Source organism: Myotis daubentonii, chromosome 7 (assembly GCF_963259705.1).
Source record: "Myotis daubentonii chromosome 7, mMyoDau2.1, whole genome shotgun sequence".
Taxonomy (NCBI): domain Eukaryota; kingdom Metazoa; phylum Chordata; class Mammalia; order Chiroptera; family Vespertilionidae; genus Myotis; species Myotis daubentonii.
This window is the reverse complement of record NC_081846.1, coordinates 15,379,058-15,405,772: the sequence shown is the minus strand read 5'-3', so window position 1 is coordinate 15,405,772 and position 26,715 is coordinate 15,379,058. Positions and strand designations below refer to the sequence as shown.

Below are 26,715 nucleotides of genomic sequence, written 5' to 3'. Positions count from 1 at the left end.
GGCGCTGACAAAGCAACACTCAGCTTCCCCCAAGTGGCACACAGGCCCCGCCACCACCCCAGAGCAACAGGCCACCAAATCGCAGCTAACGCTGCTGAGACCCCATGGTGCAAAATGCAGCCCACAGCCCAGCCCAGCCTGGAAATGGTCGCTGTAGGTGCCAGGTAATGATGTCACATAGCAACGCCCAGCCTCCTCTCCCTAGTAACTAGACCAGTGATGGTGAACCTTTTGAGCTCGGCATGTCAACGTTTTGAAAAACCCTAACTTAAACTCTGGTGCCATGTCACATATAGAAATTTTTTGATATTTGCAACCATAGTAAAACAAAGACTTATATTTTTTATACTTACTTTATATATTGATATGCCATTTAACAAAGAAAAATCAACCAAAAAAATGAGTTCACGTGTCACCTCTGACATGCGTGTCATAGGTTCGCCATCACTGAACTAGCCTCCTTGGAGTTTCTTCAGCCCAGGAACATGACTTGATTTATAGCTAGGTGCAAATATTTCACACTTAAACCAAATGTCTGTGAAGCATTTTCCCTTGCCTCATCTCATTTGATCCTCACAGAAGCCTTTGAGTAGGTAGTAGGAGACTTGGTAGAATCCTATTTTCTTTTCATTAGCTGGAAAATGGAGATTCAGAAAGTTTAGAAACTTGACCCGACTGAAAAGAAGAAATGGTGGACCTTGAAAATGATCTCAGGTTTTCTCACTGCGCAGAATATAGTCAAACACTGCTGCAGTTAAATATTTTACCCTTTGTTCTCCCTGTGTGATCTACAATAATAATCTGCTTCATGTTGATATTTACTGCTGTGTGGCTGACAATTACCTGAAGGAGAATTTGGGGTGCTTCACTGGGCTGGAATAGTTTAGCTACATCAGAAAACAGGTCTAATTAAGCAAGTTTATTCTATATATATATAAGGCTAATTTGACTCGCGCATGCGCGATACGTATAAAGCTCTTGCTGGCACCAAGCTCAAGCCTGTGTTTCAATCTGTCATTGTCAATCATGAATTTAGTTGACGCTTCTATTATAGAGAATGGGCAAATATCAATATTAAAATATTTCTTCTAATTACTTTTCTTTCAATGTGCATGAATCCATGCACTGGGCCACTCGTAAATAATAATTAAAAAAAATAGAGGGTCAGGAACAACCTGACATTAGCTTAAACAAACATCTGATAGGTGGCCCTTAGGGGTTAACAAAATCACTAAGGATTGTATCATAAAGTGCATGGCCACCCACTCCAAAAGCAAGAGAGGATGTACCTTGAGCCTCTCTAGAGTAAATGGTTTTGCTTCTTCCCCTAGCCACTTGAATTGTTAGCCAAAAATTTCTCTATACAAATGAGAGTTTAACTAAGATGCTAGCAAAGGAGAATTCTGTAGCTTGGTGTTATGGACTATGATATACTTTAGTCCTAGAAAAGGTAGACTCCTGAGCTCAAAGAAACCAGCCTAATCCACCAGTGGTAGTTTAAGGAGACACGGCTACTAACACTTCAGTGGATCAAGGTATATTGGTGGGATAGTATTTGGTAGTTCCATGAAGTGACCTCTTGCCTACAATCAAATTTGAATGTTTATAAGCCACTGAAAAGCCACTTGTCTTAGTCTAGGTACTAACAAAGCCCACAGTCTCAGGTCCATGTAGGACTCAGGTCTTGTAGAAGAAGCCAGGCAGTTACTCTAGTGCCCCACTGCATTTCTCCAGTTATTTACCTAGGCATTAGTTCCAGGAAGGGAAAGCAAGATGTGGGTAATGGCAAGCTGGAGCTTTGCCAAAAAAAGAAAAAAGGAATTATTGGCCTTAGAGGACCTAGGTAGTCTTAAAATACCTGTAGTGCCTAGATAGGTAAGATCTGAGGAAATATCTGCCATCCAACTGACACTGTCAAACCTTTGAAGTCTGGGAAAATGAATACAGCTCTTTGTATTTGAACTTGGCATGGACTAGTCAAATATCAATAGAGGGCCAAGGGCTTCAAAATCTGTAGAATTTACTTATCTAGAGTGGCAGGATGATGTGAAGTGGAAAGCTGTTTTGACTCTCTCTGGTATTGGTTCCACAAAGAAAAAAAACAATTTCCATAATCTGAGAAAACCAAGGTGTGTTTATCCTAACTTGGGTGGAGAGATAAGACAGCCTGAACTTCCTCTCCCTCCTGCCCACTTTAATAATGTAATTTTAGACGCTTTTGTTGTTACTATAAAGTTGTTTCCCTTGGCTCATTCATGTCTAGGTAGTTCTAGCTTGACTGTCTACATGAAAAACTTTCCATTATAAATTTAAAGTGTGTTCCATTTTTATTCATTAAATATCTGACATTTCCAAAATAATGTAATGTAGCAACTCTATGTTCTTTTAAAAACTGAGGTTGGTGGTGGTGACAGGAAGGGTAAATATATCCAAGCTACTCTTGGGATCTCTGTTTTTCCATAAAAAAAGGATAAAATATACAATGAAACATTAAAGCTAAGTCAAAGGAGGAAAAAATATCTAAGACAGACCCTTGGACACAACTACAGTCAAAGTGTTGACTAAAGGGCCTGCATGAATCTAAAGAAACGAGGTGAGATATGTCATGACCACATTCAGTAATCTACTCAAGTTTCCTTTACTTTTGTATGGAGATTTGTTAGCCAATGAATAGAACTGTAGTTAATAAAAAGTGAGAAACTATATGAAAAGTGACACTTTTCTTATTTTTTCTAAAAACACACCAAGCTTATAACCATATTATGGCATTAAATCGAACAATTTTAAACAATTTCCCAGAAATCCAAGTATTTTCTGTTATTTGATTGTTTGGCATCTTGCAGGTGAATATTGTGATGGAATACTGGTTTTCTTCTAATGGCGTTTTGTAATGTGCAGGAGACATAGGTACTTAGGTTGTGATTGCCAAAAACATGTGTCTTTTTGTTCATTTCATTTACAGTATGCTTTATGACCTTTAGGCAAAAAGAAAAGCACTGCCATGTCTCCTTGTTGAGTTTTAGCCCACATATCATTAAAACATGCTGCTTAATACCTCAATGCAGAATCGCTGTTATGAGTAACTTTCTTGGAAGATGTGGGTGGCTAAATGGTTTGCCAATGCTAATTGTTATTCCCAAGTTTCGTACTGTTGGTAGAACATGATTTTCTTGATCATATTTAGTAAGTCATCACAGTTAAGATGTTACATAAAGTGACATCCTACTGTCTTAATGCAGACTATGTGGCCAGCAGAATCTTGTGTTCTGCGTCATTTTTGCTATTCGATAAGAAACAAGAGCACCCATTTCCTCTTGGCCCCACCCACATTTTGGCTACATGTTTTAAATGTGTTGCAATGTCTGTGCTGAAAAACCTGTGCCACATAGCTTTAAGGTTTTAAGAAAACCCAAACACTGAAACCACACCCTGTTCATCTATTCTGAGCAATGATTATGATGTCGTTTTAAATTTCGTGTGATATCACTGTTGCCATTGCCTAAGCAGAAGTTTATTTTGTGCATCTAAATCAGTTTTAAAAAATAAAGTGTGAATATAAATATCTCTCTTGAGAGTTTAAAGACTATAATGATATTAGTGTCCCTACCTACCATTAGATGTGTTAGAATAAAATTGTGCTTTATTCATGATTTTTTAAATTTCTTAAATTTGGGAGCCATTTCTAAGTGTAGCTAACTAGTTACTATGGAGTAGGTATCACAGCCTGAATATTCTCAAAGATTATAAACTCAACTCTTAATGATCCCAAAATATTACTTTCTAATTCAAAAGGATTTAAAGCTATATAGTTCTTGGGGAATTTATGGATTACAGAAGCAAGCCTAAACAATACTGCATTCAAACTGAAATGATGAACCAAATCTTCTTCTTCATCCATCATCACAACACCTTGATGTATGCTTTTTTAAATGCAATAAAAAATTATTTAAGTATAATATTTTATAATTTTTTAGAGTTAAATGTGCACTATTTTACAAAATGCTCTCAATCAAAAATTTTTTAATGCAAAAACTGTTTTTCACATTTCTTCAAAGGATATTTGAATAGCAAACTAAGTCTCAATGACTCAGTTTGAATAAAATTATAGTTAAACTCCAGGTTAAATTACAAATCCCCGTAGAAGTTACTACAATAGAATTTGAAGTATGCTTTAATTTTTATTTCCCCTCTAACAAACTATTTTAATTTTTATTAATCTGAAACCAAAAACTTAAGTTCATGATTCAAAGTATCAACCCAGTTTAAGTTCTAATTTTAGGCCAATAGCTCTGCTTCCCCATATGTAATACTGACTGGCTGGGTTTAATTGGAATGTTTGTTTATATTTGACCTAATAGTCTCGCTAAATATAATCCAAGACTTTTAATTACAAGATACTAATTAGTATCACAAAACATTCACTATATATTATTTAGGTATAAATTATTATTTTTTTATTCAATGAGACTAAGCAATATAATTAATCCTTGAGGAAAGACAAGAAATACTGAATGTGATAGACATATAAATTTCATACTTTAATCTCCAAGACAGACTTAAAGTCAGAGGTCCTCATTTCCTTCATTGTCTAATAGCAATGATAAAACAATTCAGAAAGCATTATGACTCTTCATGTTCTCTGAAAGCTTACTGCGTATTTACTAAAGTCCAATGCTGCCCCTGACACTATGCACCATTTTCACATAAGTTATCATGGGTAGCTCTCACAAGAACCTGTTGAGATAGGAACTCCTTAAGGTGAAAATCGGGCTCAGAGCATTTAGTTTACCCAGGGTTGGGTAGAAAAATGAAACAATTGGTGTTTGGGAGTGGATGGTGAAGAGGTTGGAAACATGATAAAAAAAAAAAAAAAATACTTGGGCCTAGCCAGTGTGGCTCAGTGGTTCAACATCTACCTATGAACCAAGAAATCACAGTTCCATTGCCAGTCAGGGCACATGCCTGGGTTGTGGGTTAGATCCCCAGGGTGGGGCATGTGGGAAGCAGCTGATCAATGATTCTTTCTCATCCTTGATGTTTCTATCTTTCTCTACTGCCGGGAGCCGGTCCATCCTTGCTATTTCAAGGGACCTGGCATATATAGCATACGGTTCTTAATATGTTTGCTCACCTTCTTGGTGCTGTGTTTTAACCAAGGTCACCTCTCCGAGAAAGGTTGAATCCCCAGGTAGGGATTTTCCCCTGAAGTTAGGGAGGGAATAAAACCCCTCAACTAAGTGCCAGGCGGGTAATTAATCCCTTTAACTACGAACAATCATGCTTAAACTACATAATCTTTTCTCCCTGGAATGGAGATAAGAAACGCCCTAACCTTTGTAATAGAGATTGATAGGATTGAATCAACTGGTATAAATACAGTTGTAACAAGACAGAAACACTCAGAACTTAGAACACAGAACTCATGAGACAGAATTCAGAAGACAGCAAGACACAGAACTTATAAGACAGAACTTCAGACACAGGGCTTGGAAGACAGGACCAAGAGAGACAGAGCCTAGGCACAGAACCTACACAGAACGTTCTCTAGAGACAGAAGAACTTCGCTGGCGAGAGCATGCCGGAGGATCCTGGACCGGGACTGGCCTCGGAGCCTGGAGGCAGAGCCTGGCGAGAGAGCATGGCAGGGGATCCTGGACTGAACCTGACTGCGGAGATTGGCAGGAGAGCCTGACTAGAACCTGGTGACTGAACCTGACTGGAGATCCTAAGCAGAACCTCTCTGGAGATCGAGACCAGAACTTGGCTGGAGATCCTGGCTAGGCTGCTGATCAACTGAACGCTGTCTATGTGTCTTTCCCTCTTCGCCAACTCCGTCCACACCTTTGGGGACCCCTGGACCCGCTGGGGCTGGACCCCGGCACTCTACCTCTCCCTTTCTCTCCCTTTCTCTCTGAAATCAATAAAAATATATTTTTTAAATACTTGGTATTCTAAAGTATTTGACTAAAGTTAGCTCCCTGATGGAAACTCAATGTAGTAGGTATGTACCCATTTATTCACAGTAATCAATAGCAAAAGCTAAACAGAACCAAAAAGCATTGTTTCAGTTCCACAAATAATTACTGAGTGTGTATTATATGCCAGGCATTCTGCTAGATACAGGATTTGCAAAGATGAATAGGATACTTCCTTCAAGAAGCATAACATCCAGATAAAGAGAGAGAGATACAAAAGCTTGTCTAGTTTTTAAAAATGAAAAGCAGTTAGTCATGGGGAAAAGACAACTATGATGGGAAGAATAGAGCAAGTGATGGGCATGGAATTACAGGAGTTTAGTAGTTTTGAGGGAGACCAAAAATACAGGAAGGGAGAGGTTGAAAAAAAGACTGAAGAGCTAGCATACCCTTACTTTTCCCTGGCTTTCTAAGCTATGTTAAAAAAATCAAAGAGGAAGGATTTTGAACAAAAAGTGCACTGGATAGATGGTTTAGAAATATCACTTAAGGTCTTATAAAGACTGCATTTATTGGGAAAAGACTGGAAGCATTTGCTGTATTTCAGACAAAAGGTGAAGAGCCAATCCAAGGAGAGTAGAGATGAAAAAACAAAAATGTAAAGAAATACATATTTAGGAAATGTATGAGGAGTCTAGGATGACTTTTAGTTTCTGACCTGGAATAGTTCTATTGCCTAAAAGCGGGACTGTAAGAGGAATGTAGGATGGCGACTGAAATAAGTTGGGTTATGAACATGGTGGTTTTCAGATGCCTACAGAGCCCAAGGGGAACCACCTGGAAGACAGTGGGATATATAAAGCTGACTCTTAGAAAGGAACCCCAAACTGGAGATTCGGGTGCTTGTTAAAGCTTTGAGAAGGGAACAGATCAACCAGTAAGAGTGATCATAGAAAAGGAGTCATGGTTCTAAACCAAAAGGTGTGTTGGTGTGAGGGGGATGCTAAAATTTAAGTTGATAATTAAACATTTATTTGCTAATTACACTCATTATTTCAGGCATGAACTATGATCTTATCTTTAACTGTTTGAACACTACATAAATTGTTCAGTAGCTCATATAAACTTTATGGTCATATAAAAGGCAAAATCATTGATCAATGTTTTATAAAAATGTGTATAGGGCCCCCATACCCCAAAGTTTTAGAGTTTAAAATTCTTTTACCCTCTCATTTCCATAGTTTGTGTAAAACCCAGTTATAAATTTTATATATTTACAGTTTTATTTAACTCATTGGCACTTGATTTTTTTTCATCACAGAACTATGATGTCTGATTGACATTAAATATTAGGCTAGAAGGTCAGTTCAAATGACATTCAAACATGTATTATTTATGTGTAGGACTTTTTCTGAAGCACTTAAATTTAAACAAAAATAATAATTTATTTGTGAAAATCCTTGGATTTAAAAGCTATCATGGATTCTTTATCCTATATGGCTAATAAAGGCCATCCTAGCCAAGTTCATGCATAATCATTTTATTTTGTTCCATGTGTCTATTTTGTTCCCACTGACTGTCTGCATTGTATTCAAAGACCTCTGTCTTGATTCATAAAACCACCTGAATTGAAATGCAATTCATGCCAGCACTGTAGCTCAATTCACAGTCCCGCTATGCTACTGATGCACTGACTCCCTGAGTTCTATGCATGGTTATCTCGTGATTTGGATTCGGTCCCAGCAGAACTGAAGGTCTGTTCCTGGGTTAATTCAACTGCTCAGAGTACTAGACGATCCATGGGTTGTGTCCACTTAGTCCTTATAAATCACTTCCCTCACAGCCTTTCAGCTCATCATTCGTGACTTGTTCACAGGAGAAAATCTTGCCAAACACTTTTCTTATGTGATTGCACTGGTCATTGTCTGAAAAAATAAAGGGGGCTCTCATTGTTCCCTTTTGATAATTTACATGTTCATTCTAGTTCCAAAACAGCTGGCCTCTGCTTTGAGAACTGCTACAATAAATACTTTGGGCACACCTCTTTCTTCTTCCCTTCTTCCCAAAGCCTCCTGTCTTCTAAAGATCTTACATTTGAAGTGAAAGACATTCTCAGAGAATTTAAATGGATATTTGCAGATCTGCAGTTAACAAATTTTAAATGACTTATGAGAAGCATTTTATACATAAGTCTGATATACTGCTTTAAGACTTACAAAGAAACAAAACATATCATATACAATAGTGAATACATTATTTGCCTTTCTATTGCAAAATATTTTTTCCAAAACAATTCATTTTTCTTTTTAGAATCCAAACCAGCTATAGGAGGGCAAGTATCTTCCAAGTGCATATATATTTGCATTCATGTTTTCCTAAAGCCCTATCTTACTCTTATCTTCCCCAACACCTCTGACTATTGTGTCACTCGCTTAATACATAACCATATTATGACTTGGGTTTTGTTTTGTTTTTAAGACATTCGCCTATGTGTTTCCTCCCCCAAGTACTTCTAGGCAGGTAAATTAGTGAAGTGATACATGTTCATTTACAGCCTGTTTAGTTGTTCAAAAGATGTGAGACAGCTGTCTTCCTCAATTCGCGGACAAGCTACTGGAGAGTAAGGATGTGGTCTTGTTTTTTCTTCTTACTGCTAAGCTGGCTTATCACAGGAGGGGGCTCCTATCTGGTTCTTAATAAACTTTTGCTGAAAATTAAATAGGTGTGTTTACACTGGATGGAATTGTTCCTCTGAATGGCACCTACTAACTCCAATCTTTCTTTGTGACTTCAGCTTTCCTTAATAAAATGCTTATCCTTTCAGCATTCCAATCACCAAAATCTTTGCTGGGTGAATAGCTAGCTAACAAGACAAACTGATTTGTGCAAATGTGAATTAAGCAATGCAGTTTCAATTAACCAGAGAATGGGAAGCAGTCTCGAAGATAATTAAATGTATCCCCTCGTAGATTAGGAAACTGAGGCCCAGAGAGTCAAATGACATTCCCAATATCTCAGAAAGAGGGTAACATGATAAGGCTTTCTGTGTCATGAACAAAGGCAAAGATAGGGTATTTTAGACAAATGGGATTTGTTTATGTGTTTTAAAAAAGAAAGAGATGTTTTTTTATTCCTTCAGATCTTACCACCCAAAAAAAGAATCATCACCTACTTTTTGGTATAAGATCAAACAAATCTTGTCAAATTTTGGGAGATTCTAAACTACCTTCTCTAAAACCATTTATTCATTCAAAAATATGTACTGGCCACTCCCTTCACCCACACAATTATCTTAGCAATAGGTATATCTTGTAGGTACTATACAAACAAGCAAATAAAAATTATATAGTGACTAAGGTATCATATTCTCTACTTTAAAAATGAGATTACTGAATTTTTCAAAGGTAAATATTTAAAATATGAACTACTCTATGAAAATGAATACAGCTTGCATACAATGGTACAGAAATAAATCTAAACACAATGTAATAGAATGGTTTTTAATTTGTCATGATAGTTATTGTGCAGACGATAATAAACAATAAAATAAGTGAGCCTATAAGATATTATACTCATTTACATCCTCTTTCAAATACATTCAGTACACTGACCATGTCTATTCATGTTGTATATGCTAATACCAACTACTGGAATGAGTTAGCATTGCCTTCCACTTTTGTGAACTGCCCAGCTTCATGTCCAAAAGTACTGCAGCTACTTAATTTCAAGTTGTTTTAAGAATGGCTGACGTGACCCATAGATAACATATGTTTACATCTTTTTACATCTGCCAGCATTGCATTTTTCTTTGGAACTACAACTGTGGCACATAGAGCATTTTTGTTACTATTTCACTTTCTGAGAAAAATATACATCATTCCAAAAGATAGCTCTAGTCCAACTTCCAGATTCTTAGATCTAAAACACACACATACTCACATATTTGAGAAATCTTTTGGCAACATTTTAAAAGATAATGAATTAAGGGCCACGGAGGTCATGGACTTTTTTTTTTTTTTTGGTACTTCCTTTATGAGTCTGTGTAGACAAATTGCCTTTTGTAAATAAATCATACATACACACCCTACTTGTTCAAAGGAGTATAGGATTGAATAAATGTGGACCTTAGCAGTCACAGGTGGTTGTAGAATTAGGTAATCAATTGAGAAGTCGTAAAAATGATAAAACAGAGCAGCAATGTGAGTGCCCAGAAATAACAATGCAAAGTAAAGTTGGAGTTATACGAAGTGACAGCCCTATGAGTCCCCTCTCTGTTCTCCATTTTATCCTCACTAACCTCAGAAATGGAGAAGAAGCTTTCATAGACTTTCAGTGATGAGTCATCAGAATGTTCACGGACAATTTCAAAGGTTTAACTTTTAAATTTTATTACCTTAAGTAGCCAGAGTAATACTCAGTAGATTATATTTAAGTGTAAAATGAAATGCTCATTCGATTTGGTGTAGGTTTTTCCAACAAGGAGTTCATTTCTGTTCTATCAATAGATTACATTATAACTAACTGTATATCATCGTTATCTCAAATTTTAAATATTGTTTCTGTGTTAACTACATTCTATCTTGTGGCTACATGTACACCTAGACTTTATGAAGATGATATATAATAATAAATGTGACCAGAGATTTACAGTGTCATCATAAGATTAGTTTTCACTCCATTTTGAGGACTCTGACATGAGTCCAGAAATGGCCTGAATAAGCTGTCTAGCTCAACAGCACTTTTCTGAACAGGAACGTTTTCCCTTCATTCCTTGGTCTGGACCAGGGCTCCTCAGTTCACTGATTGAAGTAGGTTCTCACACACATAGCCTTCTCTGCAGGTCTGAGAACCTCTGAAGTGCAAAGGCATTTACAGTTGTTCAATCTCTTTTCCTCAATCTCTGCCCAGAGAAAGGGTGCTGAATAAATTCAGGGGAGTTATTATTTATTATTCACACAATAGACTATATTTTATCACAAGAGATAAAGTCATGGTTATTTCATTTGTTGCAAAGCCTCCAGACGTTCCTATGTTTTTTATGTTTTGTCTATGAAAAATAACCCCACATAATACAGAAATGCCAAGCAATTTTAACCTTGAAAGAGTTATTTTAAGATAATAAAGAGGTTGTTCTCAAGGTTAAATATGCATACTCCATTTACACCCTTCTTTATGGACCAGCTTTCCTAAACGGCTGATATCAACTATAAAATGTGATCTTTTCTGGCCATCTTTTCATCATGACTAATTTAATACTTCTTTGTATATTACACTAAAACAAAATTAGTACATGATCATGCCTATTATGATCCCTGTAACTGTACCTGGACAATGATATCCATTGAAATCCTGTTCTACATGTACTCAAGGCCCATCACCCATGATTTTGCCTATGTTCCTATCTGACTGAAATGCAACTTATTATTTCCAATTCTCAGCAACACTAAACCATACAAAGTGATTACAGTGAAACAATTAGTAATCTAAAATGCAAGTACTGATAAGGTGGAATAAACCTCTAATTATCTAACCTCCAAGGGCTTCTGAACTTATCTTTTTCTCATATGGTATTTTTCCTCTACGTTTCTTAACTTTTAAAGAAGAACATTGCCATTTATCAGGATACTCCCCTTGATTATGTCTAAGAATCATGATCAAGTCATACCGAATCGGTAAAAATAAAAACAAACCAGTGCCTGCACAATAAGATCAAGCCAGTGGCTCAGGAAAGGTCTCCAGTGTCTTGTATGCTCTGACTTGAGAGAACCTAAAGGTTCCCCAGATGGGTCTTCTTAAAGGGAAATAGGTAACTAGTTCCTTACATGGTCATCATGTACTTATGACCCCTTCAAAGTATGGTTATGATCATTTCAAGGGCATTTCTAGAGTCATGTTCAACTATGACAATATATGCCAGGTGTTCGCAAACTAGTCCCTAGGTCAAATGGGCCTGTCACCTGGTTTTGTAAAAAAAGTTTCATTGGAACACTGCAATACCCATGTGTTTACTTATTGTTTATTGCTTCTTTCTTCCTACAAGAGCAGAGAGGAGTCATCGGGAGAGACTGTATATAATATAGCCCACAAAGCCTAAAAAAAATTTCTATCTGGCCCTTTACAGCATAGCTTGCCAACCCTTGCCATGCGATATTAATTATAAAGATATTAAACATATTTAGAGTGTAAACATTTAAAATCAAATCAATATCTAACAAAAATGTGTTTGTAATTTTTTGCAAGAAAATCTGTGTTTACTTAGACATACACATACATTGATTTTCAATAACTATTTATGAAATTAATCTGTGAAATCATGTGGTGCTTTTCCAATATGGCTTGGAAGTCAGAGAAGTTGTTGAATTGCAATTCATCATTATTTCTTTGCTTTGTTTTCCAAAGCCCATTGTCCTTTTAAAAATACATATTTTGCATGAACATGACATAACCCCAATAGGAACTCATATTACTGACTGGCTATAGTTTTACATGGCTTCTACCTCTTGGCTCTCTCAAGTCTATCTTCCTGAAGATGTCAAAGAATTGGTATTCCTCACTCCACCATTTCTATCAATGTCTCCCACCTCCATTCTTTGGTATTGATATTTCTCAGTTGTTCGTGAAAATGTCTGCAACCATAGCTCCTGAACAAGACCGCTAGTCTCTATGCCGCACCATATGTAGAAATTCTAGATCTGCCACCAGGTCCTCTCAAATCTGTCTTACAAATTTGTCACATTCCTCATGCCCCTCTCCAGGTCAATGGAATGACTGCAATGGACTTATGATAAAACCAACTCCTACTAAGTCCAGCCAGTGCTTAATGACCTCTAGACATACAAGACCATCCACCCATCCCCCTTTTCTCCAAAAGAAATCACCCACGGCAAGCAATCTGGTATGTTTTGCTCATTGTCACCTCAGTGCTCTTGCTTTTGATTGTCCTACCTGGCAGCTTTTCCAAACCCAGCCACTTATGCAACCCCCCTCCATGTCCTGAATCCCACATGAAATCTTTAGCTTCTCCACATGGTGATACAGCTCCCTCCACTGAATTTGTATAGTCTTAGAGGACATGCTATTCTTTCAAGATGATCATGAAAATGGATCGGCTCACTTACTGAATTATCAAGAGATTTAGGTCACTGCTGCAGAGAAACAAATATGTGCTACTCTGTTATTTAATGTATTTATAAATTTCAGTACTATGTTGGTTGTTGTGTAGCACCTGGCCTTGTTTACAACTAAAGCTGTTGTGGGGAAATGGCCGGAGAACACATTCATATTGAAACTAGAATGATTCCTATGAGTACTTTTCTCAAACTTGGATTTGTACTTTTCTGTTTTGATTTAAAAAAAAAAAAAAGCTTAGTTTGGGGTACAAAAAGGCTACAAGGGGTTAAAATTACTTACACATGTAATTCTCCAATTCCTAAAGAAAATGACACACTTTAGGTTGTCTATGTTTAGAGCATTATACTAGAGCAGGATAACAAAAGTCTTATCTTATATCCACCATTGACTTCTGATTTTCTAAATCATTTCTCTCTTGTGATTTAACACATTAGTGAATAAGATACAGATATAGCTACAGGGATTTAGGAGATATAATTAATCTTTTAAAGCTTTTATGAGATTTTCAAAAAAAATTCTCCTTCTACTACTTGAAAAATTAGAATACGCTGCAAGTCAAATAACAGTCTAACCTCTTCTCATGGTGACGAGGGCGGATGTCACCTGGTACCTGCCTTCTGCGCTGATCTCCTGTGCCATACCCTCTACCATGTTCATTAGGCTCCAGCGCCATTGGTCTTGCATTTGTTCCTCAAATGCGCCAGGCTTCTTCCTGCTTCAAGGCCATTGCTTTCACTTTTCCCTCTGGCTTAAAAACTCTTCCCCTGATTTTTCCTACCCCTATGGTTACTCATGTCTCCAGAGGCAGCCTATTCCATCCCAGACAAGCTCTACTGTGTGGTTTTGTGTCCTATTCCTTACAGTGTTTTCCTGTCTGAAATGTTCATTCATTTACCGGTTCCCTTGTTAATTTTTGTCTCCTGCTACTAGAATATAAGCTCCATGAGGGCAGGAATGTGTATGGTTTGTCTCAATATCTTACACATGCAAAAAAGATTCTGCTGTTTACTAGGGGTCCAATAACTATGTTTTAAAATAAATAAATGAATAAAGGGATGATTTATGGAGCCTGATATCAGAAATACTGAGGGCTCACTAGCCTGATACTTAAGCGGAAGAAAGACAGAGTGACTCCTTCCCAAGCACATCATTTACTAAAAGGTAGATTTCAATTCTTTATAGATCACTTACTTTTTTTATACCATCTAATTCAATCAACCACATCTGAGAAGAAGAGCACAGAATATCTTATTTTGGAAGATCTGCTTTCATAAATGTAGCCTTCTGGTGTGCGATTAAGATGGCCTTTTGCCGCCCTGACCGGTTTGGCTCAGTGGATAGAGCGTCGGCCTGCAGACTGAAGGGTTCCAGGTTTGATTCCAGTCAAGGGCATGTACCCGGTGGGGGTGTGCAGGAGGCAGCTGGTCGATGTTTCTCTCGCATCGATGTTTCTAACTCTCTATCCCTCTCCCTTGCTCTCTGTAAAAAATCAATAAAATATATTTTTTAAAAAAAGATGGCCTTTTGCCTTTATTTATGACTCAAAGATACTTCAGTAAGACAACATGCACAGCTCATTCTTTCACAGATGTGCATGGTAAATATTTTAGAAATTCTGTTACATCCACTCAGTGACAAAACAGTACCCCAGTTCTGAGGGGTGATTAAGCATGTTCATCACATGTTTAAAACATAATATAGACATCAGAACATAATATCTAACATCCTCTCACAGGAAGAGTAACAGTAGAGTTCCTTCATTCCCTAGATCAGTGGTTCTCAACCTTCTGGCCCTTTAAATACAGTTCCTCATGTTGTGACCCAACCATAAAATTATTTTTGTTGCTATTTCATAACTGTAATGTTGCTACTGTTATTAATCATAATGTAAATTCCTGATATGCAGGATGGCCTTGGGCGACCCCTGCGAAAGGTCATTTGAGCGCCAAAGGGGTCGCGACCCACAGGTTGAGAACCGCTGCCCTAGATAGTGGTATAGTTTCAGTTTTCACTGACTAGGAAGATGCTTCTCTTTAAATAGTTAAGCATGGTTTCTGCTTAATTTATTCCCTCCAAGATGCTCTTCATGCCTTTCAAATATTTGTCAACTTAAGACTCTACAAGGCCTAAGCAGCACGGGTGCAGGCAAAGCTCTGCAGAACACAGTAACCACGGAAACATCTAATTCTTATTTCAATTGCTGTCTCCTTGGAAGAAGAAAAAAAAAGTAAAACCCAGAAGGATGGAGCATTGGAGGCAGAGAAACAGGAAGACTTACAAGAGTGGGAATGTAAGAGGAAGCAGGCACAGACACAGAGGCCCACGGCTTTTCTAGCTCAGTTCCTTTTAGCTAAAAATGTGAAAGCTGGGGGATAAAAAGGAAATCTATTTTTGAGAACATTGCATGGTTCTATAAGTTAGAAAAAAAGTTTCAACCTGGCTATTTTTGTTGGATTCCCTTTGTGCATAGAGCCAAGTTTAAACACTGATTCAATTAATCTGGAGGCATCAGTATGGATTGTTCACGTTCAAAAAAACAAAACTCCTTTGCTTGCCAAGTACCTTGAGTCTGGGCACACATCCTCAAAGAGTTTAAAGCTCTGCCCTGAGAAATCCAAACCACAGGAATGGCCCTGGAGCAGGAGCCTGCCAGCCCTCCCTGGATCAGGTTTAGCCTCACCGTGTTCAGTAGTGTAGCTGGCATGTAGCAGGTTGGGATGGTTTTAGAATTCTGAGTCTCTCCCTCTTTTATATTCATGTGAAAGTCACAGGTGAGTCACTTCACCCTTAGCTCAGAGAACAGGAATATAATCGGAATTGGAACAGAATCAAATGGAATGAATGGTTCCTCACTTCCACCCCTTACCCAGGACCTAAACTTTGGGTACAAATAATGGAAAAAAAAACAAGGTAGTAACTTTTCTTCCTGACTTAGAAAGGAAGCATGATCAAAGACTGGAAATACAAAAAAATATATGTATCCAAGGCTAGAGGATATAAAGGCCAATATCAAAGAAAGGACCAAAAGAATAATGGAGACCTGAGAAGAAGGCAGCATAAAACTGCATGTTAAACAAGAAGTATAGAAAGAATACAAAATAAATTTCAAGTAAAAATAGCAGGCTCTATTTGCATTTTCTAATAATTAGTGGGGGGTTTTGCCAAAACAAATTAAAAGAAAGGAGCAAAGGAAGGAAGAGAGAAGGGTAAGTGGGAAGAAGGAAGAAAGGGAGGGCAGAGATAAGTCAAGCTGTGTAACCTTTTAAGTAAAATCGTTTTTTTCAAAAAGGCGTATTAACAAAAGGCAAAAAATACATATAGACATTTCCCCCCTCTAGTGTCTTTTAATGGAAACAAATGGTTTAAACTTACCCCCAAAGTCCATAACATAAACTTAACAACTGACTGAAAGAGGAAATTCTGAGCTCTTTGTCTAAATTTCCACTGAATTTCACTAAAATGAATATGTAAAAAGTATCAGTTGTAATACTACCACTCAAAGGAAAGGTTATCTCTCTTGAACAGGAAAGATTAAGTTCAAATATTAGATTCAAAGTGTTTTTCATCGAAAGTCAACTGATTGTGTCCACATTGTTTTAAAATTTTTAATTCACTGCAGAATTGCTTCCAATAAGTATCCTTAATAAATTTTACAAGGAAATACCAACAACCATTAGATCAAAGTAACAACAAGAGAGGGATATGGACAAAATATTGTGTTGAGGTAGAAAAACAAAACAGATGTCTTCCCTCACCACCCACTTAGACAAAATTCATCTCCATCCAAAGTGGACGACTATTAGCTGAGAGTTTGCATTAGTTCATCATCTCCCTCTAGCCCCACCCAGTCATCCAAACTTTCCCACAGACCCTCTCCCTTGACTTTTGCCATTTGTATACCACCTCTATGTAGTTATGTAACTGCTTTGGTGCCTGGAATCAATTTCTGGGACTGATAATTCTTTGAGAATATCAAAAGGTGTTTCTCAGGATACTCTGAATTAGAATTTCCATGTGCTGTCCAGCATTTAATGACATGTTCAACACCTGAATGATTGAAGCATTTGAGAGATGGTAAGTGATGTGTATATAAACAAACACATTCAAAAAGAGTCAGAGTTATACATACCTTCTTTATTACATATAAAGAAGGTATGTATAACTTATATAATTGATGCCTAAAAGCTTGTCCTTGAGGCCCTAAATAATTGCCTCCACGTCTGGGGGCAGTACCTGGCACTATGTGTCACATCTGTCACACAACAGCTACCACTGGATGTTTCTTCTTATGAAAGAAACAAATCCCACCCTGGCCAGTGTGGCTCAGTTGATTGAACACGATCCCATACACTGAAAGGTCACCAGTTCAATTCTTGGTCAGGGCACATGCCAGGGTTTGGGGTTCAAGGAGGCAGCCCATTGATGTATCTCTCTCTCTCTCTCTCTCTCTCTTTCTGTCTCTCTCCCTCCCTCTTTCTACCTCACCTTATCCCTCTCTCTCTCTATTTCTTCCTCTCTCTAAAAATCAATAAAAACATATTTTTAAAAAGAAACAAATTCTTCCAACTTTATCAGTAAATTCCTTAAATTCATAAGTTCCTATTTTTATTTTGCTTTATTATGTTAATAAGCCTCTTAGAAAAATTAATTTTACTTGCAAGATCACACAGGTTGAGAGAGTTAAAGTAGCAAAAAATACAGATATCTGAGACAATCAGGACTCAAAGAGCGTAATAGCATCTTCAACTCACATTTCAGAGATAAAAGAGTAGAAGACTATCTCAGAATATTACCAGATTTCTTCACTTACTAACGCCTTACCCAAATAATCACTTTTAACATTTAGGAGAGTAGTATTGACCTGGAGGTAGTGTTATCATCTATAGTATCTGTTATTTGAGACCCTTGATCTTAATCTGTCGAAAGGAAATTAAGCATTAAAAGAATTCATTCATCATGCCCTAATGGCAGGTATGGCTCCATTAGCTGAGCATCATTGGGTTGCATATTGGAGACATCTGATCAATGTTCTCTCACATTGATGTTTCTCTCTCTCTCTCTCTCTCCCCTCCAACCCTCCCTTTTGCTCTCTCTAAACTCGATTTAAAAAAACTTATTGAAAAAAGAATTCATTAATCAGAATAATCAACTTAAATACTAAAATCCCCAAGTTGGTTTCATATGGTCTGTCTCACATGGATAATTACATATTTTCATGAATACGTCTAAGCAAATTAATAACTATTTAATTTCAAAGTCCAACTGTGCAACTAGAGTTCGCAAAAGCATAGCAGTCCTGTCTGTTATCTAGTTGCTAGTAAAATTCAAAACAAACTATGTGTGTCTGCAAAAATATACCAATAAGTATTTTTCTTCCTTCTCCTTTCTGATGTTTAAAAATTTGCAAACTGATTTAAGTCAAAAGCAGTAAAGGAATGAAATTATTCCTTCAGGCTTAGAGGAGTCTGTGCCAAGTTTCATTTCTGGCTGCATATTTTTGACCAAGTTCAAGAGCCCTGAAAAGAAACACATATAAAAGAAAATATCCCTTTAACCTCAGGAGAGCAGCATTCCGAGAGGCTGCGTGGGGAAGAGGAGGGCCTCTGCCTTGAGATGGGTGTGCTCCTGCTGTTTGGTTTCCACCAAGAGGATGCCTGCTCGCTCAACGAATCTGAAGTAGCTACTGTGATGAGGTAATGGCTGTGCCAGTTTCACCGGGTCATGCTCTCTCAGCACATTCTCTCTCCTCCTCCCTGAAAAGGTGCCATAAACAAGCCATCCCGAAAGAGGTGCTGCAGAGAAAGAACAACAAATCCTCAATCTGAAATCCCTGATAACACTGGCTCTGCTTTTGGTAGTCTAGACATAACTAGGAGCTTAGAGCAGCACAGCCAGCCAGAAAGAAACAGGTTATTTGACAAAAAGAAGGGGGGGAGGGGGATGAAAAAAGGAGAAAAACAAAGAAAATAAAAAATGAATGTAACCAAAATACTATTTTTTAAAAGGAGGCTCCATTTTTAAATTGTTTAGATCTCCAAGGTTTAATTTAAGCAATTTTTCTATTTGAGGTTTAAAAAATATATACTTTCAGAAATTAAATAATATAGCAAGCTGTGAAATACTATGAATTAAAATTAAGTAAACCATGTACCACTGATCCTAAAGGCACAACAGCTCTGATAATATGCAAATCATGAATGCAGATGGAAACCTATGATCATCAGATAAAGTGACCAGGAACTCAATGTTAAAATACACACACACATACAATATTCTTTATTGAAAGAAAAAACAATGCCTTTGTTGTCTTTTCTTGGTGGGAGGATACTTTCAGGGGTGAAGGGGGAGGTGTGATTGAGAGTTCCATGATTCACAAATCCATAAAGATTTCTACCAAAATACATAGACGTCTCTTGCCCAGTGAAAAGGGTGTTTTGTGTCACATTCTGGTTAAAGAAGGTAATATTCCTCTTGGGCATTCCGAATAGCTTTTATTTATTTAATCTTCTTTCATTGCCAAAAAAAAATGTATAATTGCACACAGTAAAAGGACAGGGTGACAGAGCTATGCTTTATGCCGGGTCAGTACCTGCAGCTCAAGCCTGGGACGTTTTGCATAATGTGGCTCACATAAAAGGCTTTGTTCTCCATCGCCTCACTGCGGCTGCAAACCTCAACTTCACTTGGTCGTCACTGCCTCTCCCAGAGTGACCATTTTTAAATAAATAATACCTTTACCATTGAAGTTGGTTCCTTACCAACATTCATCAATCCCTCTGGCTCAAATCAAAATTATATACCATCAACAATCCTCCTTTGTTTTGCACTGCAGATTTCATTTACACCATAATTCCCAAACCCTGAAAGATGAATTTAAAAAGATTCGGGCTTTGCGTATCCACTCTCTTTTATAATATCATATATATAGAATGGTACATATGTGTATGTGTATATGTGTGTGGTGTGCACAAGCGCACATGTGCGCGTGAGTGTATATATATGCATTTAAACAAAAAACCTTTCACATGGAGTCAGTTTTAAAGGGCCTATGTCCTCAGCATTATGCTAAGGATTTATAGCAGATAGTACACAGCAATTGTTACAAACCGGTTTGTTGCTGATGAAAGCTTTTTATTTTCTGACAAAACCCCCAAACCCCAACGCAGGCAGTATAACATCAATTTCTCATTTCCAAGGAATATTTTTCCAGACCCCATCTGCTTTACTACCCTACACCTCGCCACCCCCCCCCAGTCCCCACCCAAACACACACTTCCCCACTCCTCTTACACACTCTTTCTTTAAATGTTCATCCTCCAACAAAAGGCAAGGTTGGGGAAGGAAGGCACTGCGCACTGCAGCCTCCAAAAGGGGCCTTTTTTAAGAGAAAAAGATGTACAGGAATGCCGCTTTCCACCCCCCTGGTTTAAAGGGGAAGACTGTGGATGCTCAAGCTCCAGACTCATTTTTTCGTGTCCCGCCCTCCCATCCGACCAGACATTGATTTTTTTATTTTCCTAAAAATCATAAATATGTATCGATCTTCCTTTCCAGCTGTTTCTGGGAGAATAACCGGGAAAATGATTTCAAATGGACAAGGATGCCTACTCACGCATTCCCGTGTGTGCAGTCCCTGCAGCTAGATGCACAAAGCCATCCCCTACCTCCAAATCCCCCCCCCCCATTATCTTTTTATAAGTCACGCCTCGTCTTTCTACACCTCAGGTAACATGAGCTCTCAAGACAGGCATCCTAACCCCAGGTAAATGTCCGGGCCTTGCGAAGTGGTACCTACCCTGGTCGCACCCCCGCCTACGAATCTACAGAGTCCGGGCGGCAGCGCCCGGGTCCCTGCCCCGAGGTGGCACCTGGACGGGCCCCTTCCTGCCAGTGGGAGGCAGCCCGGCCAACCTGTGCCCGCCCCCAGGCACCGCGGACCAGACCCCCCTGACACCCCCACCCGTGTCTGGCTCCCGGTACGCGGCGAACCAGGCAGGAGAGGCGCCCCGTGTAGCAGCAGAGGTGCGACGGCGGCTCTTACCTGGGCGCAGACCCTGGATGCACCCGCGGTCGCCGCCGCCACCGCTCCGGGTCCGGAGACCTACCGCCCTCGGGAGAAGAAGCGGAGCGGGAGACGGGGCGGGGGGCGGGGGAGGAGGAGAAGGGAAAGATGGAGAAAGGAGCGGAAGGAAAGAAAGAGAGAGGAGGACGAGGAGGAGGATGCTGCTGCTGCCGCCGCGGCCCCGCCGAGAGCCCGCGCAGCCCGAGCGTCCAGCCCAGTGTGAGCGCCGCCCCGCCCCGGCTCCGGCCGCCCCGCCCCGCCCCCTCTGGCCCCGCCCCTCTGGCCCGCCCCGCCCCGCCCCCTCTGGCCCCGCCCACTCCGCCGGCTGGTCCCAGGCGGTGGCGGGGCTGGCGAGGTCCCCGCCGCAGTGTCCGGGCGGGGGAGCGCGGCCGCCACGCCTCCTGCCGCAGCCAGCCCGCTGCCCCGCGGGAACCCGGAGGGGGGCAGCCCCCAGCCCGCCAAGCCGGGGCCACCTGCGGTCCCGGGGTGGCGGGCCCTTCCAGCCCATTTCCCTTCCTCCGCCACCAACCGGGAGACCGGCGCCCGGGGTACAAAGGCGCCCAGCGGGCCGTCTTCACCCAGGAGCCCGGGGAGGTCAGCATTCGACCCTTGGGTTCCTGTCGCCCCCCCTCTGCGGGGAAGACTCACTGGCCTTGCCTCCGCAATCCTAACATCAGCCGCACCCAGAAACCACAGAAGGAAATTGGGGGAGAAGCGCCCCTTTAGCCTCCTTCCCAGGAGAAAAGAGAATACCTGTTGCCAACACTGAAGGACCAGAGGCTGCGAGCTGAGAGAATTCTAGACCCAGTTCCCTCACTAATTAGACCATTCATTCATTTATTCATTCAACAAATGCTCATCAGGACCTATTGTTTCAGGCCTTGTTCTAGACACTGTGGCGACATCTGTAAATAAAGCAGTCCCTCCTCCCCCCACCCCACCCCCCGCAAAAAAAATAAATAAATCCCTGCCTTCGTAGACATTGCATTCTAGAGAGCCAAATGTATGATGCCGAGACTGCTCACTTAATCCAAATCTCGGTGTATGCATGTGTCAGATGAGGATTTAAAATGTCAGCCCTGCCCCTCTGGCATGTTTCCTATGATGATATAATTAGATAATAGGAGAGTCTGTGAATATGGAGAGTGATACACGTATAATGAATCGAGAGCACAGAAAATGTTGACTTTGAAATGTCACCATTTAAGAAAGCCATCTCTTTAAATACTTTGAAAGTGAACTGACTAAGAAAACAGATGATTCTTTACCATGGAATGTTCTGATCAGAGAGCAGAGAGGAAGAGGGGTAAGGTGCAACTTAGAATTACTTCAAGTTGCGTACTGGCAAGGTGTTTTCATGGTTACCCAAGATGGGGAGGTATGGCTTGTGTTGCTTAAACAGTGCTGATGAAACAGGAGCTATCATTTGGTTTTATCCCTGAAATCAGCCATGGAATCATAGAACCTTTGAACTTCTTAGGCATTTGGTCCAATTCCCTCAATTTTCAGATGGAAGAAGAGACCCAATGATGGAATTAGAAACTGAAACAGATTAAGATTTGAAACCCTGGCATTCAAAGTCACACCCATGCTCTGTGTATGCTGTGTCCCTCCACCCAGCTGCATCCTAATCCCTGTGACAGTGGCAGTGAGGTTGGAAGTATCAGGGCTCCCGGGACGTGGGAGGAGTTAGGGGTCTGCCTCAGAACATGGCCTGATTGAGAAAAAGGGGTTTTTAGGAGACTATGAAATGATTAATAGCATAGGGATGGAAGGAAGGAATAAGAAACCTGCTGTAGTGCTAACAGTTGACATTCAAACCCTGGCATGCTGCTGCAGGTATTCGTTGAAAGGATCTCTTCAATCCTGTATAGTCAGTTATTGAGTGTTTCTCATTTCCTATCAGTTCTGTGCTATTTGACACAAGAACCGCATTCCAAAAGGAAAGTGCTCCTTCAGGCAGATTTCCCTGGGTCTCCATCAACTCTGAGCTTAAAGTAGGCAGATAAACTTCAGGCATTGAGACCATCCTGCCCATCCTCACTGTTGTAAACCAAAATATTATTTTGGTATTTCTAGCTTAAAAAATAAAAATTCTCTACTGTAGTCAAATACTACACTCTTTTATAACCCAACACATGGTTAATTTTGTCAAATAGCTCATTTGCACTTAAAATGATGTACAATCTGTAGTTGTTCAAGTCATTATATATGTGTGTGTGTGTGTGTGTGTGTGTGTGTGAGAGAGAGAGAGAGAGAGATTAATTTTTAATTTGCAATTTAAGTTTCTTTCCTACTGATTTGTTGTTGTTGTTGTTGTTGTTGTTAATCCCAAGGATATTTTTCCACTGACTTTAAAGAGAGTGGAAGGAAGGGGGAGAGACAAAGAGAGAGAAACATTGATATGAGAGAGACACATCAACTGTTAACCCCCTCACCCCCACTCCGCCACACACACCACGACCAGAGCTGGGGATGGAGCCTGTAACCGAGGTGCATGCCTTTCACCGAAATTGAACCCAGGACCTTCAGTCCCTGGGCCAATGCTCTGTTCACTGAGACAAACTGGTTAGGGCCCTGCTGATTTTATGTTAGCTTGTTTTGAGGGCTGGGTGTTGAAATCTCCTAATGTGATTAATTTTTCTTATTATTTTAGTAATGTTTTCTTTACATATTTGAGGCTATGCTAAACACATTCAGAATGTCCATATATTCTTGGCTGACTGACTATTTTATATTTATGAAATACTAGAGGTCCAGTTCAGGAAATTCCTGCACAGGTCAGGTCCCTAGCAGCTGCTGGCTGCCAGCAGGGACCTTCCTTTGTTCCACGCTACCCCCTGGTGGTCAGTGCATGTCACAGCTAGTGATCAAACTCCTAGTCGAACACCCAAGGGGACACTTTGCATATTAGGCTTTTATATATATATATTCCTCTTTTTTGTGATAATGTCTTAACACCTACCTCATCTTATTTAGTACACCACCATCAGCTTTCTTTTAGCTAGTGTTCACATGGTAAGTCCTTTTCCATTCTCTTACTTTCCAAAGTCTTTTTATTTCCTTTTAAATCATGAGAAATCTGGATGTAACATTGTGTGAGTTTTGTTCTATTTCCAGACTGACAATTTTGATCAGTTTTGTCTGTTTCCATGTATTATATTCATTTACTTAGAAGTTTAAATCTACCATCTTATTATTTTTTTTTATAGTTTTCCAATTACTTTATGTCCCTTCCTTTCTTTATTCCCTTTACCTGGATTAACTATTTTTATTTCATATTACCTCCACAAGATTGTTAGCTGTACATTCATTTATTGGCCTTAGGGTAGTTATGCTAGTGATTACAACCTGCATGCATCCTTTTCCAACTTCCTGGAAATGTGAGAAACTTAGAACACTTTAATTCCAATTATATCTTTCTGACTCATGTGCAATTTTCACATATTTTGTTTCTCTGGATATTTTAAACTCCAAAAGACCTTATTGTTGTTGTTTTATATAATCAATATTCGTTTGGAGCTACTTTCACGCAGATCCATGTTTATATTTTATCCAGTTCATTTTTTAAAAATATACTTTTTATTGACTTCAGAAAGGAAGGGAGTGGGGGGAGAGAGATAGAAATATCAATGAGAGAGAATCATTGCTTGGCTGCCTCCTGCATGCCCCCTATTGTGGATCGAGTCCAAAACATGAGCGTGTGCCCTGACTGAGAACTGAACCGTGACCTCCAGGTTCTTAGGTCGACACTCAACCACTGAGCCACACCGGCCAGGCAATAGCTCTTTTCGTTCTTCTTGGAAATAGTCAGTCTACAATCAAGTATTCTACAATTACTATAAGCTGAAGTCTTTAGCATTCTTTTTTCATTATCCAGTCTCAAGCATTTCTATGGAAACAGAAGTACTTACATCTAGATTACATTGCAGTAAACATAACCAAATAAAAATACTTTAGGCAGAAAAAGATGTAATACAGTAAATAAAATATTAATTCATTTTAGACTAGGTAGAGTATGGGTTCAGGCCTGGCCTTCAGATAAGAATGAGAAAACCACTTCTGGATTGGTCAGTTGTGAGAGCTTTAACCTCCATCACAACTGGAAATAAACCTGGAAATCATGAAGCTGCTATTGTAACTAATGAATGAAAGAATGTGGCTCTAAATGGGATCCAATTATCAGGGAACCACTTTGCTCAAACCACCACTGCCTCTTGACAATCATTGCAGCTAGTGACAGACTCAGAAAAATCTAGCACTTCCTCAACTATACTAAACTACACCCGTCAGCAGCAAGAGCCCAGTCAGCAACTTTGCTTCTTTCTAAATGACAGAAAGTATTGTACGAAATTTCCAGAACCCTATCTACAAGAGCATGGGGCATGTGTCTCTTTTGGCTTCCTAGACTCTGCAGTATGTAATGGCAGGATGAGGTTGAAATAAGTGCTGGGTGTCAATGTATCACATCTAAATTGATTAAACTGCAGCGTGTAAGCGACTTGTTCTCCAGATAGGAGTCATTATGATTTAGTTCTTCTCAATGCTCTCTGTAACACAGCACTCCAAAAGAATAATAATGAGACACTGTGAAAGAGAATTAATAAACCTTCAGTTGTGCAAAATAACACCTTTTTTAAAAAATTTCCTCTACCCGAAGGATACTCTCTCACTGATCAAGGATCTTCTGGCTGCACCTCCCACTTTGCAGGGCATTGTGCTAGTCAACATAAAATGCCGTTATTCTTGCGAAGTGGCACTGCTAGGAAGAAGTGTAGGATAAATGCTATAGCAGAGGATACCAGGAACTGTAGCTGCCAAGAGAAGCAGGGGTGCCCCTCCATGTCTCGTCAGGTGCTGAGAAGCCAACTGTAACCACACGGTCGGCAGCACCATGGAGCTGTTCTTAACATTGGAAAGGGAGTCAGAAATCCCAGTACAATTGTACTGGAAAAGGCACAAGGTCAACGCTCCTTACACAGAAGCCAGTTTGCCCCAAGGCCAAAAAGGGATCATTCAGAAGTTTTGTATTTTTCCATCAACAAACAACAGTACTTTTGTGCTGCATTTAACTAGCCCTGAGTTATGGTGATTGCTACTGAGCATGCTCAGACTTTGGGCAATGTTTGTGAGGTTTTAACCCACCTCCAATTCTGCAGAAAAAGATTCAAGCTCTGCAGCAGCTGCCTATTCATGCTCCTTATGCAGAATAATATTGGTAATACTTGAAGCAAAAGAAATAATGCATACACAGATATCCCAATTTTCTAACACATTCTAGATCATTTATACTGTCTTTCCAACTTCTCAGACTCTCCTTGGAAGCTCAACAAACCACACACACACACACACACACACACACACACACACACACACAAAGTCTCCACTCAAAACACCAATCCATATTTATAGGATGACCTCATACTCAAAGGAGCCAATATAATTAAGAAAAGCGTTTCCTGTTTGAGTGCCATTTTTCAAAAATCATAATACTTGACAAGGTCATAAGATAAGGCTTTCAAATATCTAGAGGCCAAATAATTTTTCAGTGATTGCTGTGGTACTCTGAATAAGTCCCTGTGTTTTCATTACTGGGATTGAGAAATG

At 39.5% G+C, this 26,715-nt stretch overlaps 1 protein-coding gene across 32 annotated transcripts in view; it reads right to left on the bottom strand.

Annotated features, from left to right (window-relative positions):
• MAP2 (microtubule associated protein 2) overlaps positions 1–21,328 on the bottom strand; it is a 243,415-nt gene extending 222,087 nt beyond the window's left edge. For all 32 annotated transcript variants that reach the window (XM_059702963.1, XM_059702962.1, XM_059702976.1 and 29 more), the window contains exon 1: positions 21,088–21,328. The gene's annotated coding sequence lies outside the window, so the exon portion shown is untranslated. The remainder of the gene's footprint in view (positions 1–21,087) is intronic.
• Positions 21,329–26,715: the final 5,387 nt, after the last annotated feature.